Source organism: Cupressus sempervirens, chromosome 4 (assembly GCF_028749045.1).
Source record: "Cupressus sempervirens isolate cs-2001-9-10 chromosome 4, ASM2874904v1, whole genome shotgun sequence".
Classification (NCBI taxonomy): Eukaryota; Viridiplantae; Streptophyta; class Pinopsida; order Cupressales; family Cupressaceae; genus Cupressus; species Cupressus sempervirens.
In genome coordinates this window covers 882,395,988-882,411,387 of record NC_143121.1, presented here as the reverse complement: position 1 = coordinate 882,411,387, position 15,400 = coordinate 882,395,988, and the positions used below count along the sequence as shown (strand labels likewise).

At 34.4% G+C, this 15,400-nt stretch overlaps 1 pseudogene; it reads right to left on the bottom strand.

Moving 5' to 3' along the window:
* Nucleotides 1-386: 386 nt before the first annotated feature.
* On the bottom strand, nt 387-13,694 carry LOC149564212 (vacuolar cation/proton exchanger 3-like; annotated as a pseudogene).
* Nucleotides 13,695-15,400: the final 1,706 nt, after the last annotated feature.

The following is a 15,400-nucleotide window of genomic DNA, read 5'->3' as shown; positions in this document are numbered from 1 at the left end:
CGTATGATTTACAGTAATTAACGATGGTTGACAGGGAAACAAAGGGAGATTCATGTATGTCTTGTATCAGCAGTCCCTGAAACTTTCTGGAGTGATATAACCCAACCCAGGGTTAAAATTTGAGAACACAGCGAGTCCTTCTAACACTGTATTTTGCTGCTGATGTTTAGCTCTTGACAGGCCAAAATGTGACAAAAATATATGTATAAATAACAGAGGAATGAGCAAGGGTTTAAGAGAAATCTAGGTTGTCCTCTCTGATCACATGGCAAAAAGATGCTCTCCTTCAAAATTGATGCGAGGGTAGCCAGATGAGCACTGAGAAAGCTTTCCTTCGTTAAAGCTTTCCTTATGGCAGTCTGGTAAACCAAAGTATCTTATGCAACTTGAATGCCCTTATGTACACTATTTCCTCAAGTACCAGATCATTTTAAACATCTCCTGAATCGCCATCACTTTTAGAATCAATGTGCACAAAGAAGCTTACAACAACTATCAGATAGCATAATATTAACATCAGCCCTTTGAAATAGTTTGCCATGCCATCCTGAAGTAGACATGCCACCATAATAACATTGATAAAAAGTGTTGCAGTCTCAAAAACATGAAAGTTTAAATCCATGGGCTTTCCCATGATCTAGCTAACCATCACACAGAAAGGGATCACAAACATTGATATTTGTGTTGAGGATTCAATTGCAACACCTAATGTAATGTCCAGCTTATCTTTCATGGAAAACATTATTGCACTTGCATGTTCAACAGCATTCCTAACTATTGGGAGTAAGATGACACTCATAAATGCAACTGGCATATTCCAACTCTTAGATGCCCCCTCAATAACATTGACTAGATAATCTAAAAGGAAAGAAACAAATGCAGTCAAGATAGCAAGCCCTAATATTGCTTCCCAAAATTTTAGATGTGGAGAATCTATTGCCTCATAACCGCCTTCATCATCACCGTCATTACAGCATTCATAAAGATTTCGATGACGCTTCAATTGGAAGAATAGATAGACTGCATATACAATGAGCATGATGCAGCTGGTAAACCTTGAAAGCGCTAACTCTGATCGTCCAGCATGGAGTTATGTGTGTGTAGAATGGAGAACAGTAGGGAAAAGTAGTCCCATAATAGCCATCAACATAAACATTACTGGATGACTCTTTTATTGTTAGAAACATATACTATTAATGAATTTGTGTGCTCTCGCCAAGGGAAATATTGGGAAAGTTATTTTGCCCGCAATCATTTACATAGATATCTATTGCTATTGCATGGAAGCGATCAGAAATTGTTAGAAACATCCTGGAGAAACTATTACATTCCTACCTATATAACATTTTATTTCAAATTCTCAAATTGATTATATCTGGAGTCATTTTTTAATATTTTTGTATTATTTCATTAAAAAGAAAATAGAAGTTGATTAAATATTCATATATCTATGATTATTATATAATATATTATTTTATTTAATCTAATATCATCGAGGATTAATTAATGACTAGAAAAAAATTTAATCAAATTATGATTTTATGATTATTTACATGATCTTAATATTATATTGTACGTAGTATTTTTTAAATTTGATCTATGTAATGATTATTGGCTATGTAAAAAATCAATTCTTCAATGAAGTTCAAAATATTTCAATGAATAATATTTCATAAACTAGTAGAAACTATTATAAAATGATTGTTTTATTTGAAAATGGTTAAAGTGAGATAAAAAATAAGGGATAGTTTAAATACAACACAAAAGTAAAAAGTACAAGCAACCCCTTTCAATAATTAGAATTCTTATTCCTTCAAACTCTTATTCCTTCCATATTCTTCCTCATGTCATTTCCCTTTCTATGTTACGCTATAGCTTTCATTTTGCACATAAGGCAGGGACCCTAGCTCAATCAAAGCTCTTGTTATCTTTCTTTTTCTTCTATGCTTTGTCTCCGTCCAACATATTGATTAATGATTTTATGTCCAAGGGCTCAGAATATTGGTAAAGAAGATATTTTAAGGTTAAGCAATTAGAAGAGAAGCAAAAATCTTTTTTCTTTTTTGTTGTTTGGAGAATGGAGATAGAGAGTGGAATAGAAATTGATTCTTTCAGCAAGAATTTTTAGAGTAGAGATGATAGAGTTCTTCTATCTCTTGCAAAAATTGCTAGTGAAGTCGTCACTTGCAAAGGTAAGATATCATCTTTTAATCCGAAATCTGTATTTCTTGTTAATTTTCATGCCTCAAGATTCATGGCTTTTCTAACAAATTAGTCCTATTGTTGTTCTTTCTTTGTATTGTTCAGTTGTGGCAACATGGAGGGATAAGGACCTGTAGGCAATACAAGATGTTTAGGCTGAGACTTTTTTAGTGGTCTCAATATTCTTATTAGGCTAATAATGATTTAACCAAGGTTCTAAATCCTGTCTTGGCAAAGCTTATATTTCTTGAACCTTTTTTTTTTGTTTTGATTTTTAATGAACCCTATTTACACCTTCTAACTGTGTTGAATATAATTCAAGATTTTGTTCATACAGAGTGTAAATATGATGTTAATATTTTATTTTCTTGATTATATTTTCTCTTTTGTCACATATAGTTCCAATCTCTTCAACAAAATTAATTGAGTCAAAGGTTCAATAGATATTATTCAACACATTCATGTCTCGGCTGTTGTAATGGGTTTGGACTTGTCTAACAATGGAATTACAGGGACAAGAAATTTTGCTACATTGTCTTTTTTGGAGTTGAAGCATATTGGATCAATTTTTTTTTGTAGTCTTTTGCTTTCTCGTCACACAAAAGTTTCCTCCCAAAAAATAATCTCTTAGGTCATGGTAGGAGTTGGCATAGTTCAACGTGTCCTCTGTACATTTACTATATGCGGATTTTGCATGCTCTTAACATTGGTATTATTATGGTGATTACATTTCATCGTTACAGCAAGTGACTCTATTTTTGCAATACACGCAAGCTAGTCTCAATTATTGCAGAGACTATAAAAAGAAAAAACAATTGGTTTGATGTGATTTTTTAATGGGGTTTGATATTTTTATCTAATGCAAAGGTCTATTTCTTGACATAAATTGCATAATCATTTGTATATTTTTACTTGTGTGTGGCCAAAGTGCTCCAAATTATATTTTATACGAGTCTATCACTACAATAATTTAGAGAAGTGTAATTGACATGAAATATAATTTTAAAATGCTTGAAGAGAAGAATTTAAAATTGTTGAATTGTTATTGATAAAGATTTAGATTATTGTTTTTCATAATAACTAAAATTTGTGTTCTTTGAGAAGAGTATATCATGTTACAGTGATGATGATCATGGTATATCTAATGTTGGGAAGACAACTTTGTCAATTTTTTACATTATTCTTTAAAGGGTAATAGCTCAATGGAAGAGCACCTACTTTAAAAGTAGGAGGATGGTGGTTCAATTCCATCGTGCCCTAATATGACTAAATTAATGATTAAATAAACTACCAATTATATTACCAAATATACTACGATATATATTACCAAATATACTACGATATAAATTACCAAATATACTACCATTTATACTACCCAAAAAACTACCAAATATACTATCAAATCAACTACCAACTATACTATCAAATAAACTACCGTATATACTACCCAAAAAACTACCAAATAAAGTACTGAAATTACCAAATAAACTACCATATAAGTTACCAAGTGACAACAATAAATTACTAAATCAATGACCTAATTAATGATTAAAATAGTTTAGTCATAAATTTGGTTGGGAGATAAATGTCCGGCAATAAACTACCATTAGTCACGTGATCAAAATTAGTCACATATCTACAATTTTTAGTAGTTTATTTAGTAATATATTGTTGTTTTTGTACTAGTGAAAGATAGTGGTTTGGGTTTAAGTGCACAAGAACATAACAATCATTGGTACATGGGTGACTACTAGGTCATTTCCCCACATGGTCATTCAACTAATGAATGCCCATGCAATTTGAAAAGCAAGTCTATATGTACTTCTAATGTAAAGTGAATTATAGCTATTGCACCAAGCATGCCATTTAATTCATAAAACACTAATAATACAAACCATAGTAGTTATCAAAATCCAAGAACTAAATAATAGATTTAACAACAATAGTGAGGGAAGTAAAATTTCAATCTAATGAGTCTAAAAGTTTGCCTATTATATAATGTCTAGAGTGTAGTAAATGTGGCCACTTCACAATGGACTATCCAAGAAGTCAAAAGTATATGGAATTGTCATGTAATGGGTTTGATCATAGCAACCATTATAATATGTCTAAAGAAAAAGGTGAATGGGCACAAACTTGCTTAATGCAAAGAGGGGAAAGAAATAATCATCAGTCCTCACTTGAGCTCAACAAAAGAAGACTTGCATCTAGACCCATATAGCAAAAAAAAGAGGCTTCACAAAGTAACAGTCTAGAGGAACATGTTATTGATAATAAATGTTACTACTCAAAAAGAAAATGTAACAATGAAAATAAATCGATAGAAATAAACTATAAATATTGCAATGTGTGTACTTGAAACAACCTACCAAATCTAGTGGATTCAGCTAGAAAGTAAAGTCCACCAAGATAAGTGTAGGTGGGGTGTGAATTAGTTATGTAATTCTCAACAACTTTATTAATTCTGAAACATGTAAACAATAGATGCAACTGCCATAGAAAGATAACCATGCACAATAACACCAGATATGTTAATTAGGGAAACCCTTGATAATAGGGAAACCCCAATAGGAATGATGCCCACAAGATAATGTACTAATATAAAAGTTCCTTATGAAAGGATAGACTCTGTTAGGGGGCAATGAAATACAATCAGTACATATGAGTCCTTGTTAGGAGACTTTGAATCCATGTTAGGAGATTTCAACCCTGTTATGAGTTGTGTGACCATGTTAGGAGTTGAAAGGAGGAAAACTAAACCCACTGTCCAAATAGCCCCATAAACAATCTTCACTAGACAATCTTCCAAATAAGCATATCCAAGATCTTTGACCTGATTAAATAGCAACTCCTTTTCCGATACAATTCCTTTGAATCTCATAATACACCATCAATACAATCTCTACAATGATCTAATACAAATTCACTTCCAAGTTTGCATAACCAAAAAAATGATCTCATTGATAACAAAACATTTGCACTAGATACCTATCCACAAGAAAATGACATTTTCTTTATACCAAGTCCTAAAACAAATATTGTGTTGGCATTGAGGCTTTCCCAATTTAAAATAATAATATAGGACATCCTTAAGATATTACATTACATGTTACATTACAATAATACTCTTTTCCAAAGATATTTGTAATAGTCGACTCACAAGAAATAACTTATGACCAATCTTCACCAAACCTCACAGAATGAACATCTATTTTCGCCATTTGGATCTTAGCATCTTCAACATATATCTAACTTTCCTCCAATCTCGCTTAACCAGATTACATCTCTGTTAAAATCTATGATCAATTTACAAGTTACCACTTTCCATAACCTCTCTTTGAAAATTACCTTCAGAAAACATCACATAACTATGGCATATCTCCATATTTCTATTTTCTCACTTAACTATAGAATCTATAAGAATTTATGAGCATATTTCTAAGAGCATGCATCTCAACTCATTGATCATTGACAATCCAAACTATTAGGATTAACCATGGACATAAATAACAATTACATGCAAATATAACCAATATCATAAAATAATAGATCGCATTGAAGAGAACACAAGACGTAAAGATTTAACATGGCTCACCCAATCCTTGGGCTACATCCATCAACAACAACTCCAATATTATTATTCTCCAATGATTACAATTCACAATCCCTTACAACTCAATATCGCTGCAAGAAGCTACAATACCACCATACATTATGAAATCCCTAACCCTAAGTCATTTTATACAAGCTTTTGTCATTTACAAAATTAGGGCTAGAATAAGTCATCCAAAAATAGCAATCGATGCATTTTACAATATACGGTCATTTTTGGCTTTGGGGGTCTACTCCCAAAAACCCTACTAGGGCATTGCCCCTTGACCCCACCTATTAATGTGACAGGGAGTGTAGCTGGGGTGTTGCCCTAGGACCCTGCGGGACGCTACCACTTGACCCCATCTTGGGGGTACTGCCCCAAACCCCTATAGAAATAATCAAGGGGGAAAATGCATTGAATAAACCTTCAAATTTGATTAGGCTCCACATCACAACAACCTCCCACTTGGAGATTGATCATAGCACTGATAAACATGTAGCTTTACTGGAATATCAAACCACCCTAGACTTTGTTGTTCTTTTTTTTTTAAAGTCTACAAGAAAAAAAAAAAAACCAAAGTTGAATAGGAGATCGGATTCTCCCTTGTTACTACCTTTGTAAACATATCTGTTGGATTATCATCTATATGTATCTTCTCCAGCTTTAACTATCCATCATCTAAAACTGACCGAATGAAATGGTACCACAACTATATGTGTTTTGTCTTTGAACATAGAGCATAATTCTTCACAAGATGAATGACAATCTGGCTATTTGTAAACAAATAATTATCCCTATGTGGGTGTCCCAATTCTTCCATGAAGAATTAAAGCCATGTCATCTCCTTACTACCTCTGTAGCAGCAACATACTTTGCCTCTGTAGTGGATAACACTTTAACCTTCTACAACCCAAAAATACAATTCACTATTGTCCCACCATTAGAAAATTCATAACTTATAGTACTCCATTTGGTATCAATATCCCTTGCCAAATCTAAGTCGACATATCCTTGTAAACTAGTAGTGGAGCCCCCAAAATGTAAACACTTACTAGATGTTCCTCTCAAATGTCTGAGAATCCATTTAACTGCATTCCAATGCTCAAGCCTTGGATGACTTATATACCTTCTAACAACTCTCATTGCATGTGCAATATCTAGCCTAGTACATACCATAATATACATCAAGTTTTCTACAATTGAAGTATATGGTACCTTGGACATCTTATCCTCCTCTTCAAATGACCAGATAAATATGTGCTGACAACTTTCACATTCTCCATAGAGGAACATTACAACACCTTCTCAATATAGTCAACCTTACACAAAGTCAATTTTTGGTTCTTTCTACCTCTACAAATCTACATACCAAGGATTTATTTTTCTGCCCCCAAATCCTTCATAGCAAATGAATGTGCTAACTGTTATTTTAACCCTTTAATGTGATCCATGTTAGACCCAACTACAAGCATATCATCAACGTATAAACACAAAATAATGTAGTTCTCATCATCTAACCTCTTAAAATAAACACAATGATCAGAATGACATCTACAATATCCATGCTCATGCATAAAATTGTCAAATTTATGATACCATTGTCGAGGTGCTTGCTTCAAGCCATATAAACTTTTCTACAATCTGCACACTAGATTATCTTTACCGTTGACCTCAAATCCCTATGGTTGTGCAATGTATATCTCTTCATCCAAATCACCATGAAGAAAGGTTGTTTTAACATCAAGCTACTCCAAATGCAAATGCAAATTTTCAATAGCCACAATGCTTAAAATAGTGCAAATAGAAATCATTTTAACAATAGGAGAAAATATCTCATCAAAATCAATGTCCCTTTTCTTTGCAAATCTTTTTCCAATAACCTTGCTTTAAATCATTTTTTACCTCCATCCTCTTCTTTTAACCTGTAAACCCATTTATTTTGTAAAACTCTTTTACTTGTAGGAAACTTACATAAATCTCAAGTCTCTTTTTTTAGCAAGGAGTTCATTTCTTCTTTCATTGTAGAGTCTCATTGAATCTATGTAACCACCTACACAGCTTCATTATAATATTCAAGTTCACCAACATCAGTGAGTAAAATATAATACAAAGAAAGAGAAAAAATTTCTAGAGGTCTACTTAGCCTTGTTGACCATCTAACACACACAGGGGTGTGTGGTATTTATTGTTGCGGTTGTTGCAGATCATGAGGAACTGTTGGAACATCATCTTTTGAATTATCATCCAACACTACATAATCATTTTCTTTCTCATGTTTTTGCAACAAATCTTTGTACAACACTTTCTCATTGAATATGAATCCCTGCTTCTTACAATTTCACAATTTTCAAAATCTCAAAGCCTATAACCAAATTCATCAATGTCATATCCAACAAATAGACATTTCTTTGACTTAGCTTCCAACTTGGTTCTATTTTCAGAAAAAAAAAAAAATAACTCACCTTCTTACCACTTCATTCTTCCTCTCGAATACCACAAACCAAAGGACTAGAGGGACCTCTATCAATCAAATATACAATAGTATTGACAACCTCTGCCCACATGTTTAAGAGTAGCCCATCATGCAACCTAATGCTCCTTGTACACTCCATTATTGTCCTGTTCATGTGTTCAGCCATTCCATTTTCCTGTGGATTCCTTGAAATGATTTTTTGTCTTTGAATACCATTAATGGAGAAATAATCTCCAAATTCTTTGCTACAATATTCACCACCATTATCAGATCTAAGATATTTTAATCTTTTGTCAGTCTCATTTTCAACCAAGCATTTACATTACTTAAAAGTTTGAAATACATCATATTTTTTTCTAAGGAAATAAACACATGCTTTTCTAGTTGAATCATCAATAAATGCAACACAATAATGAGAGCCCCTAAGGGAAGATACCTAAGTTGGTCCCCATATATTTGTATTCATGAGCTCTAATTTCTCATTTTTCTTTTCTTTCCCAGTTTTCACAAAACTCGCACTCTTTTGTTTTCCATACACACAACTTTTACAGAAATCCATACTAACACATTTCATACCTGGTAAAACTTTCTTTGAATGAAATAATTTCATACCTCTCTCACTCATGTGCCCAAGTATGTTGCGCCATAGCACTGTATCAGAATCTACAACAATTTTTTATTTTCTCTAGTCAATTACAACAATTGTTCATGAATATTCATTTTTCTCTGAAACAATGAAAGTAGAAAGAATAGTATGACCTCTACAAAGATATAAAGTGTCTACTTTCACACCTTTTGCTATTGCAAGGGAACCTTTTGAAACCTTCCAATTTGTATCATTAAAAATAACTACGTAACCCTCATCACCAAGTTGCCCTGCTGAAATTAAATTTCTATTCAGCCTTGGAACATATCTTACCTCATGTAGTAGCCAATGATTCCCATTCTACAACTTAATCCTAACTTTTCTCTTTCCAACAATCTAACAGGGTTCATTATTTCCCAATTAAACAAGCCCAAAATCCCCTTGGACATAATCAATAAAATAACCTCTATGGGGTGTAGCATGAAATGAAGCCCCAAAATCTAAAACCCAAGAATCATCAATAGTTTCTAAAGAAAGAAGAAAAGCATCATGTTCGGATTTATTATTTATCACATTTACCTCCTTGTTTCCATCTTGTTTGTCTCCTTCATTGTTCTTTCGAGTCCAACAATCTTTCTTGTTATGCCCCAATTTACCAAAGTACTAGCAATCTCTTGGTTATTTGGATTGAAAATCCTTTCCCTTTGATTTTCCATGATTTTTGGAATTGTTTACTGTCTTAGTCATTCTGCCTCTGCTTTGTGCATTCAAAGCACTTCTTGATGTAGATCCACCTAAAACTTTCCTACAAGTTTCCTCACTCAAAATAACACTAATCACATCATCAAATTTCAGGGTATTAGATCTAAAAATAGAATTAGTCATAGCCATTACCAAGTCATTCCAATTTTTCGGCAAAGAAATCAAAGTCAAGAGAGCCATAATTTCTTTATCAAAATTAATATTTACAAAAGATAACTTATTAGTAATTGTATTAAACTCATTTAAATGATCTGCAATAGATCCACCTTCTACTATTTTCATATTAAATAAACACATCATGAGAAATACCTTATTTGAAGTGGAGAGAATTTCATACAACGTTGCTAGGGTTTGCATCAACTCTTCTTTCATCTTTTCTTTTGTAATGTTAAATGTCACTGATGGTGCCATCCATAATCGAATACTTTCAAGTGTCTTTCTATCTAGAACCTATCATTCCTCCTCTATGATAGTTCCCTATTTCTTGGTTTTTCCTTCCAATGGCTTCCATAAATCCTTCTGATAAAGATAGTCCTCCATTTACATTTTCATAATTGAAATTTATGCCTATTATACTTCTCAACCTTTGGCTTACCCTCATCTATCATTGCTCCCACTCAAGTGTTAGATGCCCACTCAACTATGAGACCTCCCTGCAAAGGATGGCTTCAAAAAAACATAAATAAAAAGACGACGGTCTGGCTTAAAAAAATGAACGCAGTCTGGCTCTGATACCGTGTGCTACAATTAACCATGGACATAAATAGCAGTTACAAGAAAATATAACCAATATCATAAAATAATAGATCGCACAAAAAAGAACACAAGACGCAAAGATTTAACACGATTCACCCAATCCCTAGGCTACATCCACCAACAACAAGTCCAATATTATTATTATCCAGTGATTTTGATTCATAATCACTTACAACTCAATACTGTTGCAAGAAGCTACAATATCACCATACATTATGTAATCCCTAACCCTAAGCCATTTTATACAAACTTTTTATGGCTTACAAAATTAGGGTTAGAATAAGTCATTCAATAGAAAAATAGCAATCGATGCCTTCTACAATATAAGGTCATTTTTTGCCCCCACAAAGGCCCCATCTTGTACTGGGATAGGGACCACACGTGGGGTGTTGCCCCAAGACCCTATAAGGGTGCTACCACTTGACCTCATCTTGTGGGCATTGCCGCCAAATCCCTGTAGAAATAATCAGGGGGAACCACGTCTAATAAACCTCTGAGTCTAATTATGCTCCACATCACAACACAAACAATTCTTGCTCTTTATCTCTAGTAATCTTCACAGAATAAGGTATACGTTGACATCAATGACAAACATTGTCATGAACGCAACACAGAAGCTTTGGATCATGTGTTCAACACTGCTATGATACTCCCCACAGAAATATTGTCAGCCTTCATGCTAATAGATTCTATACAAAAAAATTAAAACTTAAAAATGTTACAACTAATATTCTCCTTGAGAGAACCTCAATTATAAGGAGATCAAGTGATTGATCCCATACTTATGTTGAGTTTGGCAAAGTAAAACCCTCATTTGTGTGGAGATTATAAGTAACAACTTAACAACAATTATGACAACAAGAATGGTTAAACTCGTCATATTTCCACAACCATGTCCATATTGATGTTGCAGGTGATTTCTAGATTAAATGGTAAATGCAAAAAGTTTAGCACAATTAAATATAAAAAACCACTCACAAAAAGCATGGTTAAACTCATTATATTCTCACAATCCATGTTCCTTGTTGTGAGTGATTTTGGAATTCAATTATAAATTCAAAACATCTAAAACAATTGAATATAGAAATCACTCACAACAAGCATGGTGTGAATGTACTTACAAAAGATACTTAGTAGTATTTAGATGATTTGATTAAATTTAGCTACCAACTTTCCAATTAGTTATAGCAAATCAACAAGGAATAGGAACATTTGTAGTCATCATGAGGCAAAAAGTAATTATTGAAACTTGAGCATTTCGATGTTGTTATTTCATTTCACAGGAAGGTCTATAATGCATCTTTGGATCAAGGTTGGTCGATAGCCAAAATAAAATTGAGTGCAACATAAAAAAAAATAGCCTCCTTAGAACCAAAGTTCAAAAACATATAATTGATTTGAAGAATCAAGTTGTGGATGATGCATGCAACAAAGTGAATACCGATTTCCATTGATAGAATCGTTGTTCAATAATTAGCATATATCCAAGTCTTTTCAAGGTTGTATACAATCAATATTGAACTTATTTTTTATTAAGGAAAATGGGTTTTGAAGGGCGCCTAAAACCCCTTACAAATCATTAAATTTTCAATGAAGCTCATACATAATAACAACAAACCTTAGTTGAAACAGGTCGCCCGACAAAACAAGGTGACTAGGGTGGCCTCACAGATAACACAGTGCTATACTACCACCAAAACAAGTTTTAAATGAGATCTTGAAACCCCATGGTTACAAAAAGAGACATTTAATCCAGAACCATGTCAAACTACAAGACAACATGCCAAAAAGACTAGGAGAACCATAACAAAATGGGGCAGCCTCAAAAAGACCAAGCGAGTAGCAAGAAAAGTAATCCTAGCCTCAAGATTTACATTTAGATCCCATTTTTTAAGGACATAGAGACATATCAAATGATGGAATAAAGGGCTTGACCTTTTTTCCTTTTACTATTGTCCATCCATCCTCCACCATCTCAGTAGCCTTCTGCCAAGCAAAGTCATCCACACCACAAACAGCCCCCAGAGCCCTCTCAGCTAGGGAAGAAGTACCATCACCACACGAAAGAGGGGCAACAACTCCCCCCGAAGCCAGAGCCACATGAGGAGCAAAAATCGAATCAACAATAGCAACATCTAAATAAGGGACAACTATTTTGGCCACCACTGTAGGGGAAACATTTAAATCATGAGTAGCAGCAATAGAATCCTCCTCCAAAGAATCCTGAGAGGAATCAACCAACCCAACCACAATAGAGGGAGCATTTTGAATAGTGTAGTGGTCATTTGAAACCCCCTTCCACCAAGAAGGTGACTTCTTTGATCTAACCTTTCCAAAGGAGCATCACGCTACAAGTCAGCCAATCTTATGGTATTTCCAATATCTGAAAGAAATGCCCTCATAATCAAGAAGTTGAATCCAAGAGCCATTGGGAGAGGCCAACTTAATCATTTATGGGAGCCCCTTAGAGATTTCTATCTCCACAAGATTGTGAGCATACATCATTTGAAACACATTGGAAGACATGGTATCAACCAGCAAGAAATCCCATAGGGCATCCCCCACATCCTCCAAGACTGAATCCAACCATAGGTGAAGGAGAAGATTAGGCAACCTTACCCACAAAGGAATCTTGTTAAAGGATTCAATCGATGGATCAAAATCCACAAGCCAAGGTTTCGCCATCAAGGGGAACCTCTCCTCCCAGGAGAAACCACACCAAAGAATGGCATTTCAATCATCAATAGAAGCAAATTTCACAATGAAAAAGCCCCTTGCCATAGAGAAAATCTGGACTATATCTGAAACTATAGGCTCCCAAAATTTGGAAATCTAGGCATGCAGATCTGATAGAGAGGGCCAAAAGCCACTAAAATAGAAAATGGAAGCAGTAGAGAAGTCCTCATAAGTAGAAATCTCATCGACAAGATCAACCTCTAGATTGATCACAATGGGATTACAACAACAAGCTCAACAACACGGGGCCCCAGACGCACAACCTTACCATCAAGACCAGCCTCATAGGCAGCCACATCTGCATAGGAAATGATAGAACCACCCATAGCAACTAGGGAACGAATCTCCCCACTAGGAACAGGAGGAGCCCTAGCCCAAAAAGCAGCAAAGGAGTTGGGCCCTGCCTTGGGCAAAGGGCGAAACCCTCCCTCAAAGACCTCCTAAGAAAGGGTAGGAGAAGCCTGGTGAACGCAACTTGCACCATCACCGCCAAAGGGATTAGACAAAGCAAGAGCAAAAACTAGGGCAGATGCAGACGTGAAAGAAAAAGCTAGAGCAAGAACAAGAGTGGGAGCGAGCGCCATTTAAAACACAAAATATCAAACTTGAACTTGTTACTATAATATGACACAATTTATTTAATTACATAGTCTCTTGAAAATTCATTATCCTTACCATGCACAAGTTTCTAGATGTGAGTTGATCAAGGTGTGCTTGATGAGTTTCTATTTACAATTGAATAGCTCATCACAAAATTTAAGATGGCTACAATTTAGCATTCCAAGGTTTTTCATTTATACAATGTTGTAGAATGCTTAGATTATGAATTTGCTATCATGGTTAAATGCGCCACACATGAGCAATTAGAATCTTCCTTCTATTTAATGTCACACAAACTTTGAAAAATCTTCTGTAATGTGATAATATTACATGAGCCATATAAATTTTGTTGTCTACTCTTCTATTTTGATAAATAAGGGGTTAGAGTAGATAGAGTTTCATTTATATATACAAAACAAGATATACATAATGTAGAGTTCATAAAACACCAAAGATATAACTTAAACTAATCCAAGCAAAATGTCCGCGAGGCCTAGGAAAACTATTATGAAATGTAGCTTAAATGTAGATTGGATATACATGTCTATCAAATTTAGTTAAGAACTAATAGATATATGTTTACAATCTTCTATTTGCTTCCTAAATCCCTACAAATACTTTAGCAAAACTAGCTATCAACTTTAATCCTCAAACCTTGACTAAGGAAGAACCTATTTCTTGTGATGCTTATTTGCCTCATTTCCTTTTTGTTCATTAGCCTTTGATGAGTCTTCACTCCCAAATGTTGGAAATGATTGAAATGATCATAAGAACAATTGTTGGAATAATATATGGAACTAGTAAAGAATGTCCTCAATCATTGTTTTGTCATTGATGTCAAACTTGCTACTTGCAGGGATGACAATTGCTTTAGTGATCCAAATATTATCAATTAGTTGATTGTCAAGGTGGAGGCAATCAATAAGATGTAACTAGAACACCTAGAGAAAGGCTGAAGTTATGATGTTGTAATGAAGTACAAGGATCAGTTAAGCCATTGATGAAAAAGTGTATTAGATGACATACTAAAAGATATGAAGAATGAGCACACTGAAACATATCAAAGATCTAAGGTTTTAGCTAAGTCTTTTGTAAAGCTCAAACTAAGTTCAAGTGCCGAGCAAGCTAGTAAGAGCCGAGTAAGTTCAAGTGCCGAGCAAGTTCAAGTGCCGAGCAAGTTCAAGTGCCGAGCAAGTTCAAGTGTCGAGTAAGTTCAAGTGCCGAGCAGAACCAAGTGCCGAGCAGGTATAGGTGCCGAGTAACACAGAGGTGTCGAGCACCAGTAACTCAATAATGCTAAGTTGCTGCATTATTTAGGAAATCGAAGATTCGTCAGATCTAAGCCGACAAAGTTGTTATCTAGAAATCTGTGAATTAAAAGGAAGATAAGAATGATGAGTTGGTGGCACATAACACCATGTAGAACATTTTTAAGATACAACTAGCGAAGTTTCAAGAAGAGAACAAGATATGGGGTAGATACATTGTATCCTACCTAATCCATTTTGAAACCCTAAAATCGGAGAGGGAGAATTGAGCGGTAAAGGCAAATCAGACTTCTATATAAGAAGACATAAGTTAATGAAGAAACAGAGCGGAATAGAGGGGATAGTGTGAGAGAGAGCCATAGTCAAGCATAAAAGCATGAAATGCTGAAGAATGTGCTAAGGAGAAGAAAGCACAGGAACTC